Source organism: Lolium rigidum, chromosome 1 (genome assembly GCF_022539505.1).
Source record: "Lolium rigidum isolate FL_2022 chromosome 1, APGP_CSIRO_Lrig_0.1, whole genome shotgun sequence".
Lineage (NCBI taxonomy): Eukaryota > Viridiplantae > Streptophyta > Magnoliopsida > Poales > Poaceae > Lolium > Lolium rigidum.
This window is the reverse complement of record NC_061508.1, coordinates 343645573-343669289: the sequence shown is the minus strand read 5'-3', so window position 1 is coordinate 343669289 and position 23717 is coordinate 343645573. Positions and strand designations below refer to the sequence as shown.

General features: G+C 41.6%; 1 pseudogene; it reads right to left on the bottom strand.

The window, feature by feature from the left end:
• Window positions 1-4034: 4034 nt before the first annotated feature.
• LOC124684499 lies at window positions 4035-5683 on the bottom strand (annotated as a pseudogene).
• Window positions 5684-23717: the final 18034 nt, after the last annotated feature.

Sequence of the window (23717 nt, the reverse complement as noted above, 5' to 3'; positions counted from 1 at the left end):
AAATATGAACTTTTTTTTTCCGCGAATTTCTTTTTGTGATTTTTTCATTTGTATCAGTATTTTTGATTCCGTAAATTTATTCCAAATTTTACCTAGCAATGCAAATTTTTTCAATTCCCTTTGTACAATTTCCTTTTAAAAATTCAGTATTATTTTTTTCCATATTGTCGTTACTTTTGTATATAAAAATTCATGTTATTTGGACTATTTTTTAATTCCATTTTTTGGGCTAGTGGTTTTTAAGAGGGAAAAAATAACGGGTGGGAGAACTACTTGCAACTCAAATGAACTACCACCTGCAACTCAAATAAGTACACTTGCAACTCAAATAAATATCACTTTCAACTTAATTAGATTTTGGGTAGGTAACTTTTCAGTTTTAGCGTTGATAAATAATGGGTAGAGGGGTTGATAAATTGTGAGCTAAAATATTTCTAAAATATTTTAAATAAAACTAACTTTTCGGGTTGATAACTCTTCACATTTGCCATTGCTAAATAACGAATAGAGGGGTTGATAAATTATGAGATAAAAATATTCCCAAAAATATTCTAAATAAAATTAGGTTTTCGGGTCGATAAGTATTCACATTTACCTTTGATAAATAATAGGCATAACGGTTGATAAATTGTAAGCCAAAAATATTCCCAATATATTCTAAATTACATTAACTTTTCGGATCGATAACTTTTCACATTTTAGCGTTGATGAATAACGGGCGGAGGGGTTGATAAATTTGAGAGTTAAACATGTTTTTAATATATTATAAATGAGTTTAGATTTTCGGATTGATAACTCTTTACATTTACCATTGCTAAATAACAAACATAGGGGTTGATAAATTATGAGCTAAACATATCCTCAAAAGTATTCTAAATGAAATTAGTTTTTTTGGGTTGATAACTTTTTATATTTTACCGTTGGTAAATAATAAGCACAGTGGTTGATAAATTGTGAGCTAAAAATATCCTCATAATATTCTAAATTAAATTACTTTTTCGGATCGATAATTTTTCACATTTACCGTTGATAAATAACGGGCAAAGGGGTTGATAAATTTTAAGCTAATAAAAAATTGTCAATATATATCAACATGGATGCTAGTTTCATGGTTTGCTATCTGGATTTTTTTAGTTTAGACCGTGTTTTCTTTTGTTATCTCAGCCGTGTTTAATTTTAGTATAAATAGAGGTACGTCTACGTAGATGACACAAACAACTGATAGCCTAGTTGGTTGTCCCCACTGTTTGGCCCGCCCGGGCTCGCCAGGAGGTCCTGGGTTTGACTCCTTTTCTCTGCTGTTTAATTTTGCCCCGCGTCACGTGCGTCCAGAAATGGAAACAGCACAATCGCCCGGAAATCCGTTTTCGGAAACGATAAAAACGATCGCTCGGGTTGAAGGCAGCGCTCGTTCGCTAGCTAGGGTCGCCCCCAAGGACCTTGATTAACTACTTTTTTCCAATCTACGAGGCAATGCATATGAAAGATGAATAGGTTTTCACCCGCTTCGCGGCAGATCGGCTCTCTAGCCAGGTTCCAGATTCTCTTCATCTTCTCAAAAAGGGCCTCGGCACTAAAAGTTCGGTTAGTTTGCACCTTACCAATTGCTAGACATCTCGCCGATTTCTGAAATTCCTCTGATGCCTCCACGTCGACGACGACATCATCGAGCTCGTCGTCGTTCAACTCCAGGTGACTCAGCATGTCATCAATTTCCTCCTCCTGAACCCCCGAAAAACCAGCCAGAGCTTTACCCATCTCCTCCGCCATCTTGAGCGAGACAAAACCCTAGATCACCTCAAGCCACGTGCATCGGGAAGACGAACCCCCGAGACGGAGCTGGAAGGGATCGGGCGCGAGAATCTCACGAGGGCGACGCCGCCGCCTCCGGAGCACTAAACCCTAAACGAGAGGGTAACTACAAAGCATTTCGATACCCAATAGGAGTTTGTTATTTCATACGTGCATAAAAAAAGTATCGCAAGTTAGTGTATAGATACATCCAAATTTAGACAAAAATTCGATATTCTATCATGGATGGAAATACTATTATGTATCAACGCACTATTATATTCAGTTAGCGTATATTGTTACCCTTGCCATATCTACGAGATTTCTTTTCAGCCAAAGATCGAGAACCATGTGCAGACACCTTTAGATCATACAATGAACTAAGCTCCGAGTGTTCCAAATCAACTTCTGTAATATTTCCCACTATAGCCGACAGAAGCTGACCATCTAGGATGTCATCATCATCATCATCTGGAATGGTAGTTTCAAGCCCAGTGGAAACTTTAGGAACAACCATTAAACAGTCATGCTCCATCCGTCTTAACACATTAGCCGAAACCGAAATCTCATCCGACCTACTACCTATCGAAACACCTAGATTACTCAAATTGGAAGAAATACGAGAATCTGAAAAAGAAAAAGATGTAAAAGAATTGATTGGTTGTTTAATACCTACCTTGTCGAGGTTCTTCTCCGCCTTGCGTCGCATGGCTCTCGGCATCACGTCCTCGTCTGTGCCCCCGTCCCATCCTCAGCAAGTGCGTACCTCCCACTCCTCCTCACCGTTGGCTGAATAACCGGTGGGGGGCAAGCGGAAGGAGGCTGCTACAAGGTGGCGACTGGTGAGGGAGAACTCGAGCGTGGTGAAGACGCAGTCGAGGCGGGTGTAGAGACCTCCGAAGCAGGGGTAGATGGCGGTGCAGCCGCCTGCAACGGGCTCGGCCGCGGCGAAGACACACCCCTAGGCGAGGAGGGTGTCGACGCCTGCGTGCTGACGCCTCCATCCGCCCGAGATGTAGCGTGGCCGTCCGCCCGTGGAGGCGGTACTGCTTGTGCCGACTGCCCGGTCACCGATTCCTCGCGGCGCAGGGACCCAGCGTGCCCCTCCGCCTGTGGAGGCGGCACTGCCGGAGCCGGCTGCCCTGCCTCCAGCTCGTCTCCTGTCCTGGGCTGATGCTGCAGCAAAGATGCTGTCCCCAGCGGCTGCAGCCCCGACCCCTGCACCTCCCTGGATACATTCGAATTTAGAAAAATATTTGATATTCTTTCATGGACGGAAATACTATTATGTATCAACGCACTATTATATTCAGCTAGCGTATATTGATTAGTAGAGAAATTTTTGAAAAGTTAACTATCAATGATATCGTTTTAAATATTTAGAGGAACTTAAGAATCATCCATGTAGAAACTATGTCGGCGCATCAAAGCTGAGTTCCAGCTCCGAAAACAGGCTAAGAAGATATGTGGACGTGCATCACAGCGAGGAATTACGCCCTCCTCAAGGACATATAACAATCAATACATGCATCTTGGATTTCAGCCAATTCAAATCTCACCAAGACAAGGATATGACAATAAGGGCATGTACAACCACAAGCGCTTAAGTTAGACTCTTAAGGAACAAAATTTAAGGATTAAATACCTAGCACTTGCTCAAGAGTGCGTGCTTGCAACGCTGAACGCAACATATGGACGCTTGTGCATAAATTAAATAGGAACGATAGCGTCCGTTTTGTCCAACGCGAAATCCCCAAGCGCTCGTATAAATATGTTGGATTATGCTGTACCAAGATCCATGCGATTCTCTCCAGCTCCTTCTTTTCTAGCGTCCACGGTAGCGTCCGGCTATAGTGGAAACAAACGCACACGGAAAGAAAAACTGGAGCGCCGACTCAAACTTAGGCGTCGACGCAACCAAATTTCCACCGATCGATCGGGATTCAAGGAAAATGGCCGGGATTTATTCCCTAGCACCTGCTGTTAGAGTCTGCATTGTAGATGCCCTAAGAAATCAGTGCATATTCCACTCATTTGTATACGTAAAGAGCACTACGGATCAACAAAAAGTCTAAAACTAACAAGTTTCTTCCAAAAACACTTTAAAGCTATATATTACTCCGTATATCCTAAAAAGATAACGCACAAAATTAGCAACTAATTTCCTCAAAAAAAAACTTAGCAACTAAAGCTACCGCGCCCAAAAATAGGCATCATCCATTGTGTCGTGTGGCTGTTGAAGATCAAGGAACATATTCTCGATCAAGGAACTCCTTCAAAGGCTCTTCTAGCGCCTTCATCACGGCCTTCCATCCAGCATTCGTCGGGTGCATCTCGTCCCAGTAGAAGAACTTGTCGGGATTCTCGCATAGTTCGTAGAGGCGCTCCCCTGAAGGGCTGCGCTGCCCACAGTACCCGTTATCGTAAGCGCTAGCACAGCACGGGGCCAAATTGCGGTTGAACTTCTTGGCATCATCGGACAGTCCACCTGCATATATATATATGCACAAGGAATTTGCATATATGATCAGATGCAATTTCAGATGTTGAAATCACATGCGTTCATGAATAGACACTTACGGGAGGCGTGGTTGACGATGTCGGTGAAGGCGGTGTAGAGGTCTAGTATGTGGGCGTTGTTCTTCCTACCCATTAGCCTTTCCAGGTTGCTGTTGTGCAGAGCTGCGCCGTAGTTGCCGAGAAGGTCGCAGGAGGTGTAGTTGCTGGAGCTGGATTGCAGAGGCGTGCAGCCGATGGGGTGCAGGTTGTTCACGATCACCTTCCTCAGGCCGAGCCTCTGCAGCCGTTCCACGTTCTTCACGATCTCAGAGGTCACGCCCGCAATGTAGGTATTCATCTGCAGGAGAAGTTGATTAGTAAGGTGGATATATTTATGTTTGTACGTGTGAGGTACTCGATCTGATATTACTCACGTCGCTGAAGCTACTCAAGTGGGCGTGGTCGACATCGGCGCCGCTGAGGTAGTCGTTGCCGGAGATGGCGACGAGCGCGACGGAGCGGTGGAGCTGGTCCTTGGAGATGACCCCGTCGTTAACTAGGCTTGCGAACATGTTGACCTGTGCGTCGAGGGTTGGCGCACTCTTCGACACCGTGTGCACGCCAGCGCCACCAAAAGCAAAGGTCATCCCGGATGGATCGCAGGATTGATCTGGGGTGAGCACGTACGCCGGAGGGGCTTCAGTGAGGCCCAAGAGCCTTGCTGCAAGAACAAAACCATATGTATTAGGATTTAGGAGTAAACATTAGCCATCAGAAATCTAGAAATTAAATTTGCTAGCTAGGAATCTGAGTATAGCGTACCGATGAAATCTGATTGAATGTGATAGTTGGAGAAGCGTCCTGTCGGAACAGGGGTTGGTCCCCGAGAGCTAAGATATGAGCCGTAGGGATAGCTCCACTGACGGGTGGTGTCTTACCGGATGGATTCAGATGGAGTCTGGCCGCGCTTCAGCTTGGGGAGATTGCCGTTGTCGGCGAAGTCATCGCCGAAGACGAACATGCTGGTCCACTGGTTCCTTGACCCCTGAGCCGAAGGCGTGCCTCGGGCCTCCACACGAGCAGCTGTTATACACGTATACACATGGTCATGTCAGTTGGGTACATGGATGCAGAACATGAACGATCCCTTGACGAGATTGACCAGATCGAAATAGTACTTCTTTTGTGAAAGATTGAAATAGCACTACTGTAGCTAGCAACGCAGCATAAATTACATCGATCTAAAAGAAGAGCAAAGTAGGCAGCTAGCAAGGCAATATCAAATATCGATCTAAGGAAGGGCAAGGAGGGCAGTAGTGCATAATGCATGCATACCATCGCAAAGGAGGACGAGGACAATGCAGCAAACAGCGGCGGCCGGAAGAAGCTTCATGGTTGCTAGCTGGCCGGCACCCGGCGAGGAAGAAGATCGGTCGATATGGTATGATCATACAGGTGGCTATAGCTATATTTATAGAAGATAGTTACCGCCACCACACAGTCCTAATACTCAACTGCACGTATGAGTCCAAGGTAGGAGTACAATAAGGACTCTGCAAGCATATATACACTCCCGTGCGTTTACAGAGTTAGCACGGGGCGGCTAACAAACAACAGCTGCGTACGCCCACGCGTGCAACGGGATCGATCGGAACAAACGAGAGTTGACGCGCAACGTAATTGAACTGATATCCCACGCGTGAACGGGTTTCTGGAACTAGCGCCTTAGCTTGGTCACTCCTCAGTCTTAATCGTGGCGGTATCATACTCTCCGTCCCATTAAAATTTCTCTCTGTTCCATAATTTTGGGCGTGATTTTTCTTTGGATTTGAATTACAATTCGCTCATCGTGGTTCTTTCTCTCCATGCTTGCTCTCATGCTTGCTACCGATGATTCACAATGTAAGAATTAAGAAACAGAGAGAGTATTTCTCAATAGTTACAAATCAAAACAGAGTACTTCTGAATATAAATCCAGCCCCTTGAAGAAACAAGACGAAGAGTTCAGTTATAACACAAGGGTGACTTGAGGGTTTGATATTCAACATCATGTTATAGAAACAAAGGCAATACTCTGTATATCTTAAATCTTGTTTGTGGAGTTTTCACTTACTAGAGAAGCATTATTGAGATATGATGCATTATCTCAACCATAGGACGTAATGACCATGTAAATGTTTATCAAACACAAGATGAAGCATCAATAGTATGCTTTCTTTGAAACCATTTTAATCCCATCATGTTTAAAAAGAGTAGACAGGTGAAATTATGAACCCGGTCCATTTTTAATCATATCAAACACATTTCACTTGCATTTACACACTTTTACAATTTCAGCAAGTAATTAATCCGAAAATACAAAATTAATTATCACACTTGCACTTAGTTTCTTTCATATAATCTACACCACTACCATCACCACACCACTTTACGTTTGTATAGTATTTAGTATACCTTTCATATTGCATTTATTTTACTTTGCTTGTTGCATATTTAGTTTATTTATGACACTTTACATTTTTTTAATTCTAATACGAAATATTTTGCTCAACAATCACTTTGTGGAGTTGGGGACACAAGAAAATACTATTTTATTTTATAGGTTGCTGGTAACCTCCAAGAACAGGGAATCACTGTAGCACCTCTCAATGTGAAAGTATGGGCATCGAACTGCAAGAGCAAGAAGAAAACCTATTTTCTCTCTAAACAAAACAAAGTAATAAATGGGGTTTAACTTGATGCTTGAAAGTAAAACAAAACAAGAAATATAAAAGTGTCCCAATCCTCTAATATGCAAGAGGACAAGATGGATGTTAATTTATCCTTTATGAGAAGAATGGATATGGGTTTTTCACTTGATCTCTCTCTATCTCTCTCAAATAATGGTGGCAATCATCTTATAAGATGATAAAAGTACACACAAATTTTCATGCTTTAATGGTTAACATTTATAGCGGCTACATGTCCTAAAACAAATCGTTGAAAAGAAGTACACATGTGTTTGCGATGCCACGCATCTTGAGATTATTGTCACTTCTCTACATCATACTTCTCCCCTTTTACCAATCGATAAAGGATGTTGGTGGTACCATTTATATCGCTTAGATGTGCCACTGTTGTCATTTCCCTACACACCTCATCTACATACATCATATTCCTTTATACAAAACACACTAAAATACTATAGAAAAACTTGTTTGTTGTGTGCATACCGCATCTCATCTTCCTACACTCAATGTTGTAAAAGACCTCATGATGTGGGTAGACGAGGAATTACCACTAGCATTACCCCGATGCTTCCATAATGTATAACAAGAAACCAATGCATAGATATCATAACCATGCTAGCAAATTATTACATGCAATAAAGTCTCAACACAACGGTAAATGCATAACATGTATCATCTCATACCAATATATCCACCGTAGGAATTACATAGTCAGCACCATAATCATGTAGGAAAGTTCATACGGGCTAGAACTATGATCATACATAGAGAGGTTGGATCAAGTTACTACCACAAACCTAAAGTCCAGGGGGGTGGACTACTCCCCTCTCATGATAGAGAGCGATGCAGAGGTGTTGGTGAAGAAGAGGAGGTGGTCGGAGGCGATTGGGCAGCGGTTCCCCCTCCAATCTTATGCCGGCGTCAGATTGCAGACTCTCTATTTTGTAGTTTCGATCTCTGATGACCCACAAGTATAGGGGATCGCAACAGTCTTCGAGGGAAGTAAAACCCAATTTATTGATTCGACACAAGGGGAGACAAAGAACACTTGGAAGCCTTAACAGCGGAGTTATCAATTCAGCTGCACTGGAAACGGACTTGCTCGCAAGAGTTTATCAGTAGTAACAATTTTATAGCAATGAGCGTGAGTGTAATAACAGCAGGAGAGTAACAAAGACAGCAGTAGTGATTTTAGTAAACAACAGGATTAAAATACTGTAGGCACGGGGACGGATGACGGGCGTTGCATGGATGAGAGAAACTCATGTAACAATCATAGCAGGGCATTTGCAGATAATAATAAAACGGTGTCCAAGTACAAAGCAATCAATAGGCATGTGTTCCATATATAGTCGTGCGTGCTCGCAATGAGAAACTTGCACAACATCTTTTGTCCTACCGATCGGTGGCAGCCGGGCCTCAAGGGAAACTATCGGATATTAAGGTACTCCTTTTAATAGAGTACCGGAGCAAAGCATTAACACTCCGTGAACACATGTGATCCTCACATCGCTACCATTCCCTCCGGTTGTCCCGATTTCGTCACTTCGGGGCCATTGGTTCCGGACAGCGACATGTGTATACAACTTATAGGTAAGACCATAAACAATGAATATCATGATGAAACAATAACATGTTCAGATCTGAGATCATGGCACTCGGGCCCTAGTGACAAGCATTAAGCATAACAAGTTGCAACAATATCATCAAAGTACCAATTACGTGACACTAGGCACTATGCCCTAACAATCTTATGCTATTACATGACCAATCTCATCCAATCCCTACCATCCCCTTCGGCCTACCGATGTCTACGGGAGCTTCTATTCTTGTAGACAGTGTTGGGCCTCCAAGAGCAGAGGTTTGTAGAACAGCAAAGCAAGTTTCCCTTAAGTGGATACCCAAGGTTTATCGAACTCAGGGAGGAAGAGGTCAAAGATATCCCTCTCATGCAACCCCGCAACCACAAAGCAAGAAGTCTCTTGTGTCCCCAACACACCAAATAGGTGCACTAGTTCGGCGAAGAGATAGTGAAATACAGGTGGTATAAATAAGTATGAGCAAGTAGCAACGGTGCCGTAAAAGTGCTTGGCGTGTAGTTGATGGTGGTGGTATTGCAGCAGTAGTAACGCAGTAAAACAAGAAACAAGCGATAGTAACTCAGCAGTAGTAACGCAAGTAGTAGTAAACAAGCAGTAGTAACTCAGCAGTATTTAGGAACAAGGCCTAGGGATTACACTTTCACTAGTGGACACTCTCAACATTGATCACATAACAGTAATAGATAAATGCATACTCTACACTTTTGTTAGATGATGAACACATTGCGTAGGATTACACGAACCCTCAATGCCGGAGTTAACAAGCTCCACAATAATGCTCATGTTTAAGTAACCTTTAGTGTAAGATAGATCAACGCTACTAAACCAAGTACTAGCATAGCATGCACACTCGTCACCTTCATGCATATGTAGGAGGAATAGATCACATCAATATTATCATAGCAATAGTTAACTCCATAATCTACAAGAGATCATGATCATAGCATAAACCAAGTACTAACACGGTGCACGCACTGTCACCTTTGCACACATGCAGGAGGAATAAACTACTTTAATAACAAATCACTAGAGTAGCACATAGATAAATTGTGATACAACATGCTGCAATCTTAAAGAGATATAAATAAGCACCTCACTATGCCATTCAATGAGTAAGTATTCTGTGAAATATGGCCTAAGAGACCCACACGGTGCACACACTGTCACCTTTACACACGTGGGACGAGGAGTCTCCGGAGATCACATAAGTAAAACTCACTTGACTAGCATAATGACATCTAGATTACAAGCATCATCATATGAATCTCAATCATGTAGGGCAGCTCATGAGATTATTGTATTGAACTACATAGGAGAGAGATGAACCACATAGCTACCGGTACAGCCCCGAGCCTCGATGGAGAACTACTCCCTCCTCATGGGAGCAGCAGCGGTGATGAAGATGGCGGTGGAGATGGCAGCGGTGTCGATGGAGAAGCCTTCCGGGGCACTTCCCCGCTCCGGCAGGGTGCCGGAACGGAGATCCCGTCCCCCGGATCTTGGCTTCGCGATGGCGGCGGCTCCGGCAGGTTTCGTGGGTTTCGTCAATTGGTATCGGGTTTTCTGATCCAGGGGCTTTATATAGGCGAAGAGGCGGCGCCTGTGGGGTCGAAGGGCTGGCCAAACCCTAGGGGGCGCGGGCCACCCCTAGGCCGCGCCGAGTATGGTGTGGTGGGCCCGTGCCCCCCTCCGGTCCCTCTCGTGTGTTCTGGATGCTTCCGGGGATTCTAAGATCTTTGGCGTTGATTTCGTCCGATTCCGAGAATATTTCGTTACTAGGATTTCTGAAACCAAAAACAGCGTAAAAACGTGAACCGGCACTTCGGCATCTTGTTAATAGGTTAGTTCCGTAAAATGCACGAATATGACATAAAGTGTGCATAAAACATGTAGATAACATCAATAATGTGGCATGGAACACAAGAAATTATCGATACGTTGGAGACGTATCAGCATCCCCAAGCTTAGTTCTCGCTCGTCCCGAGCAGGTAAAACGATAACAAAGATAATTTCGGAGTGACATGCCATCATAATCTTGATCATACTATTTGTAAAGCATATGTAGTGAATGCAGCGATCAAAACAATGGTAATGACATGAGTAAACAACTGAATCATATAGCAAAGACTTTTCATGAATAGCACTTCAAGACAAGCATCAATAAGTCTTGCATAAGAGTTAACTCATAAAGCAATAATTCAAAGTAAAGGCATTGAAGCAACACAAAGGAAGATGAAGTTTCAGCGGTTGCTTTCAACTTATAACATGTATATCTCATGGATAATTGTCAATGCAAAGCAATATAACAAGTGCAATATGCAAATATGTAAGAATCAATGCACAGTTCACACAAGTGTTTGCTTCTTGAGGTGGAGAGAAATAGGTGAACCGACTCAACATAAAAGTAAAGAGAATGGTCCTTCAAAGAGGAAAGCATTGATTGCTATATTTGTGCTAGAGCTTTGATTTTGAAAACATAAAGAGAGCATAAAAATAAAGTTTTGAGAGGTGTATGTTGTTGTCAACGAATGGTAGCGGGTACTCTAACCCCCTTGCCGTACAAACCTTCAAAGAGCGGCTCCCATTTTATTTTATTTTTGGATGGCACTCCTTCCAACCTTTCTTTCACAAACCATGGCTAACCGAATCCTCGGGTGCCCGCCAACAATCTCATACCATGAAGGAGTACCTTTTTATTTTAGTTTTATTATGATGACACTCCTCCCAACCTTTGCTTACACAAGCCATGGCTAACCGAATCCTTCGGGTGCCGTCCAACAATCACATACCATGGAGGAGTGTCTATTTTTAGTTTGTTAATTTGGGACTGGGAATCCCATTGCCAGCTCTTTTTGCAAAATTATTGGATAAGCGGATGAAGCCACTAGTCCATTGGTGAAAGTTGCCCAACAAGATTGAAAGATAAACACCACATACTTCCTCATGAGCTATAAATCATTGACACAAATCAGAGGTGATAAATTTTGAATTGTTTAAAGGTAGCACTCAAGCAATTTACTTTGGAATGGCGGAGAAATACCATGTAGTAGGTAGGTATGGTGGACACAAATGGCATAGTGTTGGCTCAAGTATTTGGATGCATGAGAAGTATTCCCTCTCGATACAAGGTTTAGGCTAGCAAGGTTGTTTGAGGCAAACACAAGGATGAACTAGTACAGCAAAACTCACATAAAAGACATATTACAAGTATTATAAGACTATACATCGTCTTCCTTGTTGTTCAAACACCTTACTAGAAATTATCTAGACCTTAGAGAGACCAATTATGCAAACCAAATTTTAGCATGCTCTATGTATTTCTTCACTAATGGGTGCAAAGCATATGATGCAAGAGCTTAAACATGAGCACAACAATTGCCAAGTATCACATTACCCAAAACATTATAGCAATTACTACATGTATCATTTTCCAATTCCAACCATATAACAATTTAACGAAGAGGAAACTTCGCCATGAATATTATGAGCTAAGAACAAATGTGTTCATACGAACCAGCGGAGCGTGTCTCTCTCCCACACAAGCATGATGTAATCCAATTTATTCAAACACAAACAAAAACAAAAGCAAACAAACAGACGCTCCAAAAAAAGCACATAAGATGTGATGGAATAAAAATATAGTTTCAGGGGAGGAACCTGATAATGTTGTCGATGAAGAAGGGGATGCCTTGGGCATCCCCAAGCTTAGACGCTTGAGTCTTCTTGATATATGCAGGGATGAACCACCGGGTGCATCCCCAAGCTTAGAGCTTTCACTCTCCTTGATCATAGTATATCATCCTCCTCTCTTGACCCTTGAAAACTTCCTCCACACCAAACTCGAAACAACTCATTAGAGGGTTAGTGGACAATAAAAATTAACATGTTCAGAGGTGACACAATCATTCTTAACACTTCTGGACTTTGCATAATGCTACTGGACATTAATGGATCAAAGAAATTCATCCAACATAGCAAAAGAGGCAATGCGAAATAAAAGGCAGAATCTGTCAAAACAGAACAGTCCGTAAAGATGGATTTTATTAGGCCACCAGACCTGCTCAAACGAAAATGCTCAAATTGAATGAAAGTTGCGTACATATCTGAGGATCACTCACGTAAATTGGCATAATTTTCTGAGCTTCCTGCAGGGCAGTGGGCTCAGATTCGTGACAGCAAAGAAATCTGGAACTGCGCAGTAATCCAAATCTAGTACTTACTTTTCTATCAAAGACTTTACTTGGCACAACAAAACACAAAACTAAGATAAGGAGAGGTTGCTACAGTAGTAAACAACTTCCAAGACACAAATATAAAACAAAGTACTGTAGCAAAATAACACATGGGTTATCTCCCAAGAAGTTCTTTCTTTTTAGCCATTAAGATGGGCTCAGCAGTTTTAATGATGCACTCGCAAGAAATAGTATTTGAAGCAAAAGAGAGCACCAAGAGGCAAATTCAAAACACATTTAAGTCTAACATGCTTCCTATGCATAGGAATCTTGTAAATAAACAAGTTCATGAAGAGCAAAGTAACAAGCATAGGAAGATAAAACAAGTGTAGCATCAAAAATTTCAGCACATAGAGAGGCATTTTAGTAACATGAAAATTTCTACAACCATATTTTCCTCTCTCATAATAACTTTCAGTAGCATCATGAGCAAACTCAACAATATAACTATCACATAAAGCATTCTTATCATGAGTCTCATGCATAAAATTATTACTCTCCACATAAGCATAATTAATTTTATTAGTTGTAGTGGGAGCAAATTCAACAAAGTAGCTATCATTATTATTCTCATCAAGTGTAGGAGGCATAGTATAATCACAACAAAATTTACTCTCAGCAGTAAGTGGCACCAAAAGACCACTATCATTATAATCATCAGAAATAGGAGGCAAAGTATCATCAAAGAAAATTTTCTCCTCAATGCTTGGGGGACTAAAAATATCATGAAAACCAGCTTCCCCAAGCTTAGAACTTTCTATATCATTATCAACAATGGTGTTCGAAGCGTTCATACTAATATTACTACCAGCATGCAAATAAGGTTCCATAGGTTTTTTAATTTTTGCACCAAACAATCCATGTTTTAATTCAGGAAATAGAATAAGAAGCTCATTGTTGTCCATTATGCCAAACTAGTGTAAACAAGAAACAAAAAGATGCAATTGCAGGATCTAAAGGAAATAGCTTTGAGCACACACACAACGGCGCCGTAAAAATACTTTACCCGAGACCGTAGTATGAGAGCCTTTTACCTTTCCTCCTCGGCAACGGCGCCGGAAAAGTGCTTGATGTCTACGGGAGCTTCTATTCTTGTAGACGGTGTTGGGCCTCCAAGAGCGAGAGGTTTGTAGAACAGCGGCAAGTTTCCCTTAAGTGGATACCCAAGGTTTATCGAACTCGGGGAGGAAGAGGTCAAAGATATCCCTCTCATGCAACCCCGCAACCACAAAGCAAGAAGTCTCTTGTGTCCCCAACACACCAAATAGGTGCACTAGTTCGGCGAAGAGATAGTGAAATACAGGTGGTATAAATAAGTATGAGCAGTAGCAACGGTGCCAGAAAAGTGCTTGGCGTGTAGTTGATGGTGGTGGTATTGCAGCAGTAGTAACGCAGTAAAACAGTAAACAAGCAGTAGTAACTCAGCAGTAGTAACGCGAGTAGTAGTAAACAAGCAGTAGTAACTCAGCAGTATTTAGGAACAAGGCCTAGGGATTACACTTTCACTAGTGGACACTCTCAACATTGATCACATAACAGAATAGATAAATGCATACTCTACACTTTTGTTAGATGATGAACACATTGCGTAGGATTACACGAACCCTCAATGCCGGAGTTAACAAGCTCCACAATAATGCTCATGTTTAAGTAACCTTTAGTGTAAGATAGATCAACGCTACTAAACCAAGTACTAGCATAGCATGCACACTGTCACCTTCATGCATATGTAGGAGGAATAGATCACATCAATATTATCATAGCAATAGTTAACTCCATAATCTACAAGAGATCATGATCATAGCATAAACCAAGTACTAACACGGTGCACGCACCGTCACCTTTGCACACATGCAGGAGGAATAAACTACTTTAATAACAAATCACTAGAGTAGCACATAGATAAATTGTGATACAACATGCTGCAATCTTAAAGAGATATAAATAAGCACCTCACTATGCCATTCAATGAGTAAGTATTCTGTGAAATATGGCCTAAGAGACCCACACGGTGCACACACTCGTCACCTTTACACACGTGGGACGAGGAGTCTCCGGAGATCACATAAGTAAAACTCACTTGACTAGCATAATGACATCTAGATTACAAGCATCATCATATGAATCTCAATCATGTAGGGCAGCTCATGAGATTATTGTATTGAACTACATAGGAGAGAGATGAACCACATAGCTACCGGTACAGCCCCGAGCCTCGATGGAGAACTACTCCCTCCTCATGGGAGCAGACAGCGGTGATGAAGATGGCGGTGGAGATGGCAGCGGTGTCGATGGAGAAGCCTTCCGGGGGCACTTCCCGCTCCGGCAGGGTGCCGGAACAGAGATCCTGTCCCCTGCATCTTGGCTTCGCGATGGCGGCGGCTCGGCAGGTTTCGTGGGTTTCGTCAATTGGTATCGGGTTTTCCGATCCAGGGGCTTTATATAGGCGAAGAGGCGGCGCCGGGGGTCGAAGGGCTGGCCAAACCCTAGGGGGCGCGGGCCACCCCTAGGCCGCGCCGAGGTATGGTGTGGTGGGCTCGTGCCCCCCCTCCGGTCCCTCTCGTGTGTTCCGGATGCTTCCGGGGATTCTAAGATCTTTGGCGTTGATTTCGTCCGATTCCGAGAATATTTCGTTACTAGGATTTCTGAAACCAAAAACAGCGAGAAAACGAGAACCGGCACTTCGGCATCTTGTTAATAGGTTAGTTCCAGAAAATGCACGAATATGACATAAAGTGTGCATAAAACATGTAGATAACATCAATAATGTGGCATGGAACACAAGAAATTATCGATACGTTGGAGACGTATCACCTACAGCGGGGGAATTACTCACACATGGATGGGGGAAACATGGCTGGTTGATGTAGAGGCGTTGGCGGTGATGGCGGTGATGATCTCCTCCAATTCCCCGTCCCGGCGGAGTGCCAGAACGGAGACTTCTGGCTCCCGCGACGGAGTTTCGCGATGTGGCGGCGTTCTGGAGGGTTTCTGGCGACTTCGACTTCCCCCCGTGCGTTTTTAGGTCGAGGCCAATAAGTAGTCCGAAGGAGGGCGTCGGAGGCCGACCGAGGGGGCCACACCACAGGGCCGCGCGGGCCCCCCCGGGCCGCGCCGCCCTATGGTGTGGGGCCCTCGGGCCTCCACCTTAATTGTCCTTCTGGCTCCGTCAGTATTCTTGGAAAATAGGGCCTTCTGCATAAATTCCGAGGATTTTCCCGAAAGTTGGATTTCTGCACAAAAACGAGACACCAGAGCAGTTCTGCTGAAAACAGCGTTAGTCCGTGTTAGTTGCATCCAAAATACACAAAATAGAGGCCAAACAATAGCAAAAGTGTTCGGGAAAGTAGATACGTTTTGGACGTATCAACTCCCCCCCAAGCTTAGCTTATTGCTTGTCCTCAAGCAATTCAGTTAACAACCGAGCGATAAAAGAACTTTCACGAACACATTTGCTCATATGATGTATATATTCTCATGCTATGGCTAATACTTAAGCGAGTTCATAATGAGATACATGCAAATAAGATCATCTATCGGCTATGTCAATCATGGAGAGGTACCAACAATTAATAATAAGCATCATGAATCATGTATATAAGCAGGATTGCAATGTTCATAAGAGAGTATGATAAAGTGGTATCTCGCTTGCCCTGTATTTGATTGGCAAAACATAAATGCCCGGGCACCTTTGGAGTTCATAGAAAGACTAGAAGTAGTGATTGTCAAAAGATAAATGCATCAAAGTTATACCACAATCAATCATATTTTGAGACAAGCATATTATACTAAGAATGACAGTTGTGCTCTCAAGATAGTGCTCAAAGAAATAATGGAGACACAACATAAAAGTAAAAGATTGACCCTTCGCAGAGGGAAACAGGGATTAACATGCGCTAGAGCTTTTCATTTTTATAAAGACAGGAGTAAAATTATTTTGAGAGGTGTTTGTTGTTGTCAACGAATGGTAATGGGTTCACCAACTACCTCGCCAACCGGACTTTCAAGAGCGGCTCCCATGAATTATTTCATATTTATGTGGCACTCCTTCCAACCTTTCTTTCACAAACCATGGCTAACCGAATCCTCGGGTGCCTGCCAACAATCTCATACCATGAAGGAGTGCCCTTTTTATTTTATTTTTATTATGATGATGACACTCCCCCAACCTTTGCTTACACAAGCCATGGCTAACCGAATCTTCGGGTGCCGTCCAACAATCACAAACCATGGAGGAGTGTCTATTTAAGTTAATTAATTTGGGACTGGGAATCCCATTGCCAGCTCTTTTTGCAAAGTTATTGGATAAGCGGATGTGCCACTAGTCCATATGAGAGTCCGTCAAAAGTAAATGACAAGGTTGAAAGCTAAACACCACATACTTCCTCATGAGCTATGAAACATAAACACAAATTGAGAATCATTTTGAAGGTTTTAAAGGTAGCGCATGAGAATTTACTTGGAATGGTTTGAAATGCCATGCATAGGTATTTATGGTGGACACTCTGGGATAACTTGGTTTTCAGGTGTTTGGAAGCACGAGCAGCGTTCCCGCTCAGTACAAGTGAAGGCTAGCAAAAGACTAGGGAGCGACAAATCAAGAGAGCAGTAACTGTCATAATCATGCTTGCGGCAAAATAAATTAACGGAGGCATAAAAGTGATACAAGAACTCTGAAGCAATATAGATCATCGAGGCTTAATTGACTTTTTGTTCAGTCATATGCATGCGTGAGCATGTGCCAAGTCGATATAAATGAATTATTCAGAGGAGGATACCACAATGCCATACTTACTTATGAATAAAACAATGCAAGCAAACATCCATGACATGCTACTCATATTAATAGATTGGAGCTAAACATGAGAGATCATGAACTACTAGACTTTCTCAAATAACATATACCTCCCATGAACCAACTAAGCATGCTCACATGGATGAGTATATGTACAAAAATGAAAACAAATAGAGTTCATGTCAGCCTCTCACCACAATCAGATTGTCGTAGATCGTCATTATTGCCTTTTCACTTGTGTAGCTTGGATAATATGAAATGAAAACCACGCTCCAGCCACCGAAGACCATTGAACTCATAAAGAACTTTACAAACCAAAGAAGAACAGCAAATATTTTTGGTGTTTTCAAATTGCAAACAAGAACAAAAGGAAACAAGCAAACAAAGCAAAATCTTTTTGGGTTTTCTTATAGCAAACTAGCAATAGCAAATAAAGCGAAACAAATGCAAGAAACCAAAGCAAACAAATGGTGAAGAGAAACAACAGAAATATTTTTGGTCTTTTTGTGTTTTGGAAAGGAAACTTAAACAAAAACAAGAAATAGCAAACTAAAAGAAACATAGAAAAACCAAATGACAGAAATCTGCCAAAACCTGACAGCAGTACAGAAATCGATTTTTACAAAAATCTTACGTTGCTCAGATCGAAAAGTGTTCAACTAATGAAAGTTAGATAACAACCTGGGGAACCTGCACAAAAATTGGCAGCTCAAAATAACGTTCTGGCTGTGCGCACGAATGTTTACGGTAACAGCCCAGAATCTGTTTTTAGGCAGCACTTCCCCAAATATCATCTTCCTCTCATTAGAAAACCACTCAAACGAACAAAACAAGTATGTACAAGTATCCAGCAATCATAATATGCAAAGAATGAGTGATGCCGGTATACCTCCCCCCAAGCTTAGGCTTTTGGCCTAAGTGGAGTTCAACCCCAACGAGGGTCGTTGTTCCTCGCCGGTGGGTAATTCATGGAGTAGTCATAGTAAAGCTCCTGTGGAGAAGAAAAGCGTGGAGGCTCCGCATATCCACCATGTTGATGCGAGGAACTTGCTGCATCGGATGATGAGTCGAGGTGTTCCTCGACCTCCGTGTCGTCTCTTGCATGTTGGCCTCCTCTCTCTATGTGTGCATCCAAGTGCACCTTCTGTGACCGACCAATCTCCCCTGGAATCAAGGTTAGACAGAACAGGCGCGAGCAATCTTACTAGTTTCTCGGCTTTCTTAGTTATTCTCCAAACTTTCTTATAAAATATCATCTTGTAATACAGGTTACCCAAGTTGGAGGAATCAGAAACAAATTCATGTTTAATCATAGAGGCTATGTCAAGTTTTTCTATGGGGAATGGAATATCAAAATGATGAGGTTCTACATTATGAAAAGCTAGTAAACGAGAGGCGATGAGACCTCCACAAATTCCACCTTTCTCACGGTTAGTAGCAAGTCTATAAGCTATCAATGCCCCCAAATTATAAGTCTTACTACCTTGAAGTGCCGCAGCTAGAAAAGCCAAATCCGGGATAGAAAGTTTACCACCAATCTTTTTAGCAAGAACGCATTTGGTAATAAAATAGGCAAAGTAGCGGATAGCCGGGAGCTGAATACTAGTGATTTTACCACTATCCCCTGAGAAACTCCTTCCATCGCAAATCATCGTGAAGAGGTCCAAGAGTTCTTGTGGCGATCCCCTTATCTTCTCGCATGACCCCCATTGCGGTACTCTAATTGCTGCACAAAAAGCACTAAATGGCAAGTTGACAGCTTTATTGTAAATTTTATACTGGACCGTGGGGTTAGATCGCGACCAATTGAACTTGAAGTCCTGCACAAAAGACATAGTTAATTTTACATATTGTCTTGGCTCTCCTTCAACAAAGCCACTCAGCCCTGCACGAGAGATTAGAGTTTGAACATCTTGTAAAATCCCCGCACTTCTCATAAAGTCCACGCATGGGTAGTAAGAGGGATATACTCCCTCTTCACGATGGACTCTCATAACTTGCTGGACTTCCAATTCTTGCTAGTTCAAGTGATATCTATTCCACTCCATTTTCTGAAATTTCAACAAACAATATAAAAATTTGATTTGGTGACATATAATTGAGGGAAACTACCATAGGAACTTGCTAGAGTACTAATCATGCATCAAAACAAGTTTATATAACTTAGAACAAACATGCAAGCTCACTAAACATGTTACCTACAGCAGCAAAATATTCAAGATATACTCAACCAAACAAAATTCTACTTGGATGAGTGGAGGAGTCACATACCGAAGAGCAAATGTGCCAAATTTCAGACAGAAATCTGGGCTGAGCAAAGAGATCGAGAAATCTGGAGTTCTTGAGCAAAAACGCGAGAGAGAGGAACCTGGTACGAGTTTTTTCGGGAGAGAGAAAGTGCTGGGAGGAAGAGATGGCAAAGTGGGGCAAGGAGGGGCCCACACCACATGGTGGCGCGCCCACCTCCTTGGCCGCGCCGGCCTGTGGTGTGGCGCCCTCTGGTGCCCCACAGGTCATCCTCTGGTGCTCCCAGGTGCCTCGTAGAAAAATAGGACCAACGGTATAATTTTTGTGAATTTTTGAAAACTTTGAAAAATGCACATTTCTGGGTATTTAGTTTATTATTACTGGCCAGGAAAATTTTTGAAATCTCCAATTAACTAAGGAACTTTGCAAATTAAAAGTGCTACAGCAACTAGAGCAAGTGGAGGAAAAAAAGAGATGTTGTTTACCTCCTCTATGCATATAAAAAGTATTTGTTAACAAGGTTGATCAGGTCTTGCCACCAAATAAATTTACATAGCATAAGAAGAAATAAACCTCAAATCAATCATGTTACCTTGAATTGTATTGATATGGATCCAATCACGAGAGTTTGATATTCTTCTTTAGGCTCATATATGGGGCAATCAATAGTTCCAACTTTGATACTTCTCACATTAGTAATAGTATTGACTCCACATACTTTATCAATCTTCTTGGGGAAATAGACGGTATGCTCCTTATCATCAACATTAAAAGTAACCTTTCCTTTATTGCAATCAATAACAGCCCCTGCGGTGTTAAGAAAAGGTCTCCCAAGAATAATAGACATATTATCATCTTCAGGCATTTCCAACACAACAAAATCATTTAATATCAAGCAGTTAGTAGTAACTTGAACAGGAACATTCTCACATATACCAACAGGAATAACAGTAGATTTATCAGCCATTTGCAAAGATATATTAGTAGGTATCAACTTATCTAGATAAAGTCGCTTATAAAGCGAAAAAGGCATAACACTAACACCGGCTCCCAAATCACATAGAGCAGTTTTAACATAATTATTCTTGATAGAACAAGGAATAGTAGGTATACCTGGGTCGCCCAACTTCTTTGGCACTTTACCATTGAAAGAGTAATTAGCAAGCATAGTGGAAATTTCCTCATTGGGGATTTTCCTTTTGTTAGTAACAATATCTTTCATATACTTTGAATAAGGAGGCAATTTAATAGCATCAGTCAAAGGGATTTGTAAGAATAAAGGTTTCATCCAATCACAAAATTTATTATAGTGTTCTTCTTCCTTTGATTTTAGTTTCTTAGCAGGAAAAGGCATTTGCTTTTGAACCCAAGGTTCTCTTTCATTACCATGTTTCTCAGCAATAAAATCTTCTTTAGTATACTTTTTATTTTTAGCATGCTTTTCAGGTTCTTCTTCAACCTCTTCTTTATCAGAAGCATCATTCTTATCATTATCTTTATCATGTTCATTACCACTTTCAGTTTCAGCATCGGAAATAGAAATACTATTAGGATCATTAACAGGTTCAGAGGATTCTACAACATTTTTATGTTTCTTTTTCTTTTTCTTCTTAGAATGAGCACTAGGTTCAATGCGTTGAGAATCTTGTTCAATTCTTTTGGGATGCCCTTCAGGATATAGAGGATCCTGGGTAGAGACACCGCCTCTAGTTGTTACTTCATAAGCATGTTTCTCTTTAGAATTATTCCCTAACAAGTCATTTTGCACTTTAGTGAGTTGATAAATTTGAGTTTGAATCATATGAAAATGTTTAACAAGCATCTTGACATCATTGGAGGTTCTCTCCACAATACCATGCAATTCACTAATAGCTCGAGAATTTTCCATTAAATGATTCTCTACTCTCATATTAAAATTTTCTTGCTTAACAATATAATTATCAAACTCATCTAAGCATTGTGCAGGAGGTTTCGAATACGGAATATCTTCCCTAGTAAAGCGTTGAAGGGAGTTTACCTCAATCATGGATGAAGGGGGAGTTATCTCACATATATCTTCTATAGGAGGTAGATTCTTCACATCTTCAGATTTAATACCTTTCTCCTTGAGAGACTTCTTGGCTTCCCTCATATCTTCATCATTCAATTTAATTAAACCCCTCTTCTTCAATATTGGCGTTGGAGTTGGTTCAGGCGTAGTCCAATCATCATGATTCCGGCTTATTTTAGCCAATAATTCCTCAGCGTCGTCTGGAGTTCTTTTCCTGAAAACACAACCAGCACAACTATCCAGGTATGCCCTAGACTCAATGGTTAGTCCACTATAAAATATATCAAGTAAATCATGCTTTTCCAAATCATGATCAGGCCGGGCTCTAATAAGAGAGCAAAATCTCGCCCAAGCCTCAGGCAATTTCTCTTCATCTCCCTGGTCAAAATTATAAATTCTCTGCAAAGAAATATGTTGAGCACTAGCAGGAAAGTATTTGCGGAAGAAAACATCGAGCAATTCTTTTGGGCTTTTAATAGAATTAGGTGGCAAACTATTATACCAAGTTTTAGCGTCATCTTTTAATGAGAATGGAAAGATTTTAGCAACAAAGTAAGTACGCATCTTGATATAATCAGAAAACAAACTACTTAGAGTAGATAACTCAGTCATGTGTTCAACAGCACTTTCTTTTTCAGTACCACAAAAGGGTGTTTTCTCAACAATAGCTATATGAGATAGATCAAGAGAAAAATCATAATCTTTATCCTTAATGTTTATAGGAGATGTGGCAAATTTAGGATCGGGAGACGGTTTATATCTAACGAGCATGTTCTCGCAAGCAACTTTTTAATTTTTCTTGCATCAGTAGTAGTATTGCATTTTTCAATAAAATCATCATTAAGCTCCACATAATCTTCATCAGGATCATCACTAAAATAATCAAGTTCAGGTGAATTAACAGGTGTAGTAGCATTAGGAGTTTCAGTATTTTCAATTTGTCTAGACTTAGCAATTGTAGCATCTAGAAAGGATCCCAATGAACCACTATCATCAAGCACAGAAGAAATATTATCAATATTATGAGAGTTTTCAGATTCAGCAGAAGTACCCGCATGCGAAGCATGTGGCGGTGAAACAAGTTTATCAATCACAGATGGTGAATCAAGAGCAGCGAGAGGTATTCAGAATTGTACCTTTTCTTGTAGTGGATGGTAATATGGCGATCTTAGTATCGCGAGGTTTACCCATGATGGAGAATTTGCAGCGAACAATATTAATCCAAGTGAACTTCCAAATAAAGCTATGTTCCCCGGCAACGGCGCCAGAAAATAGTCTTGATGACCCACAAGTATAGGGGATCGCAACAGTCTTCGAGGGAAGTAAAACCCAATTTATTGATTCGACACAAGGGGAGACAAAGAACACTTGGAAGCCTTAACAGCGGAGTTGTCAATTCAGCTGCACTGGAAACAGACTTGCTCGCAAGAGTTTATCGAGTAGTAACAGTTTTATAGCGAGTAGCGATAGTGTAATAACAGCAGCAGAGTAACAAAGACAGCAGTAGTGATTTTAGTAAACAAGCAGGATTAAAATACCGTAGGCACGGGGACGAATGACGGGCGTTGCATGGATGAGAGAAACTCATGTAACAATCATAGCAGGGCATTTGCGGATAATAATAAAACGGTGTCCAAGTACAAAGCAATCAATAGGCATGTGTTCCATATATAGTCGTGCGTGCTCGCAATGAGAAACTTGCACAACATCTTTTGTCCTACCAGCCGGTGGCAGCCGGGCCTCAAGGGAAACTACTGGATATTAAGGTACTCC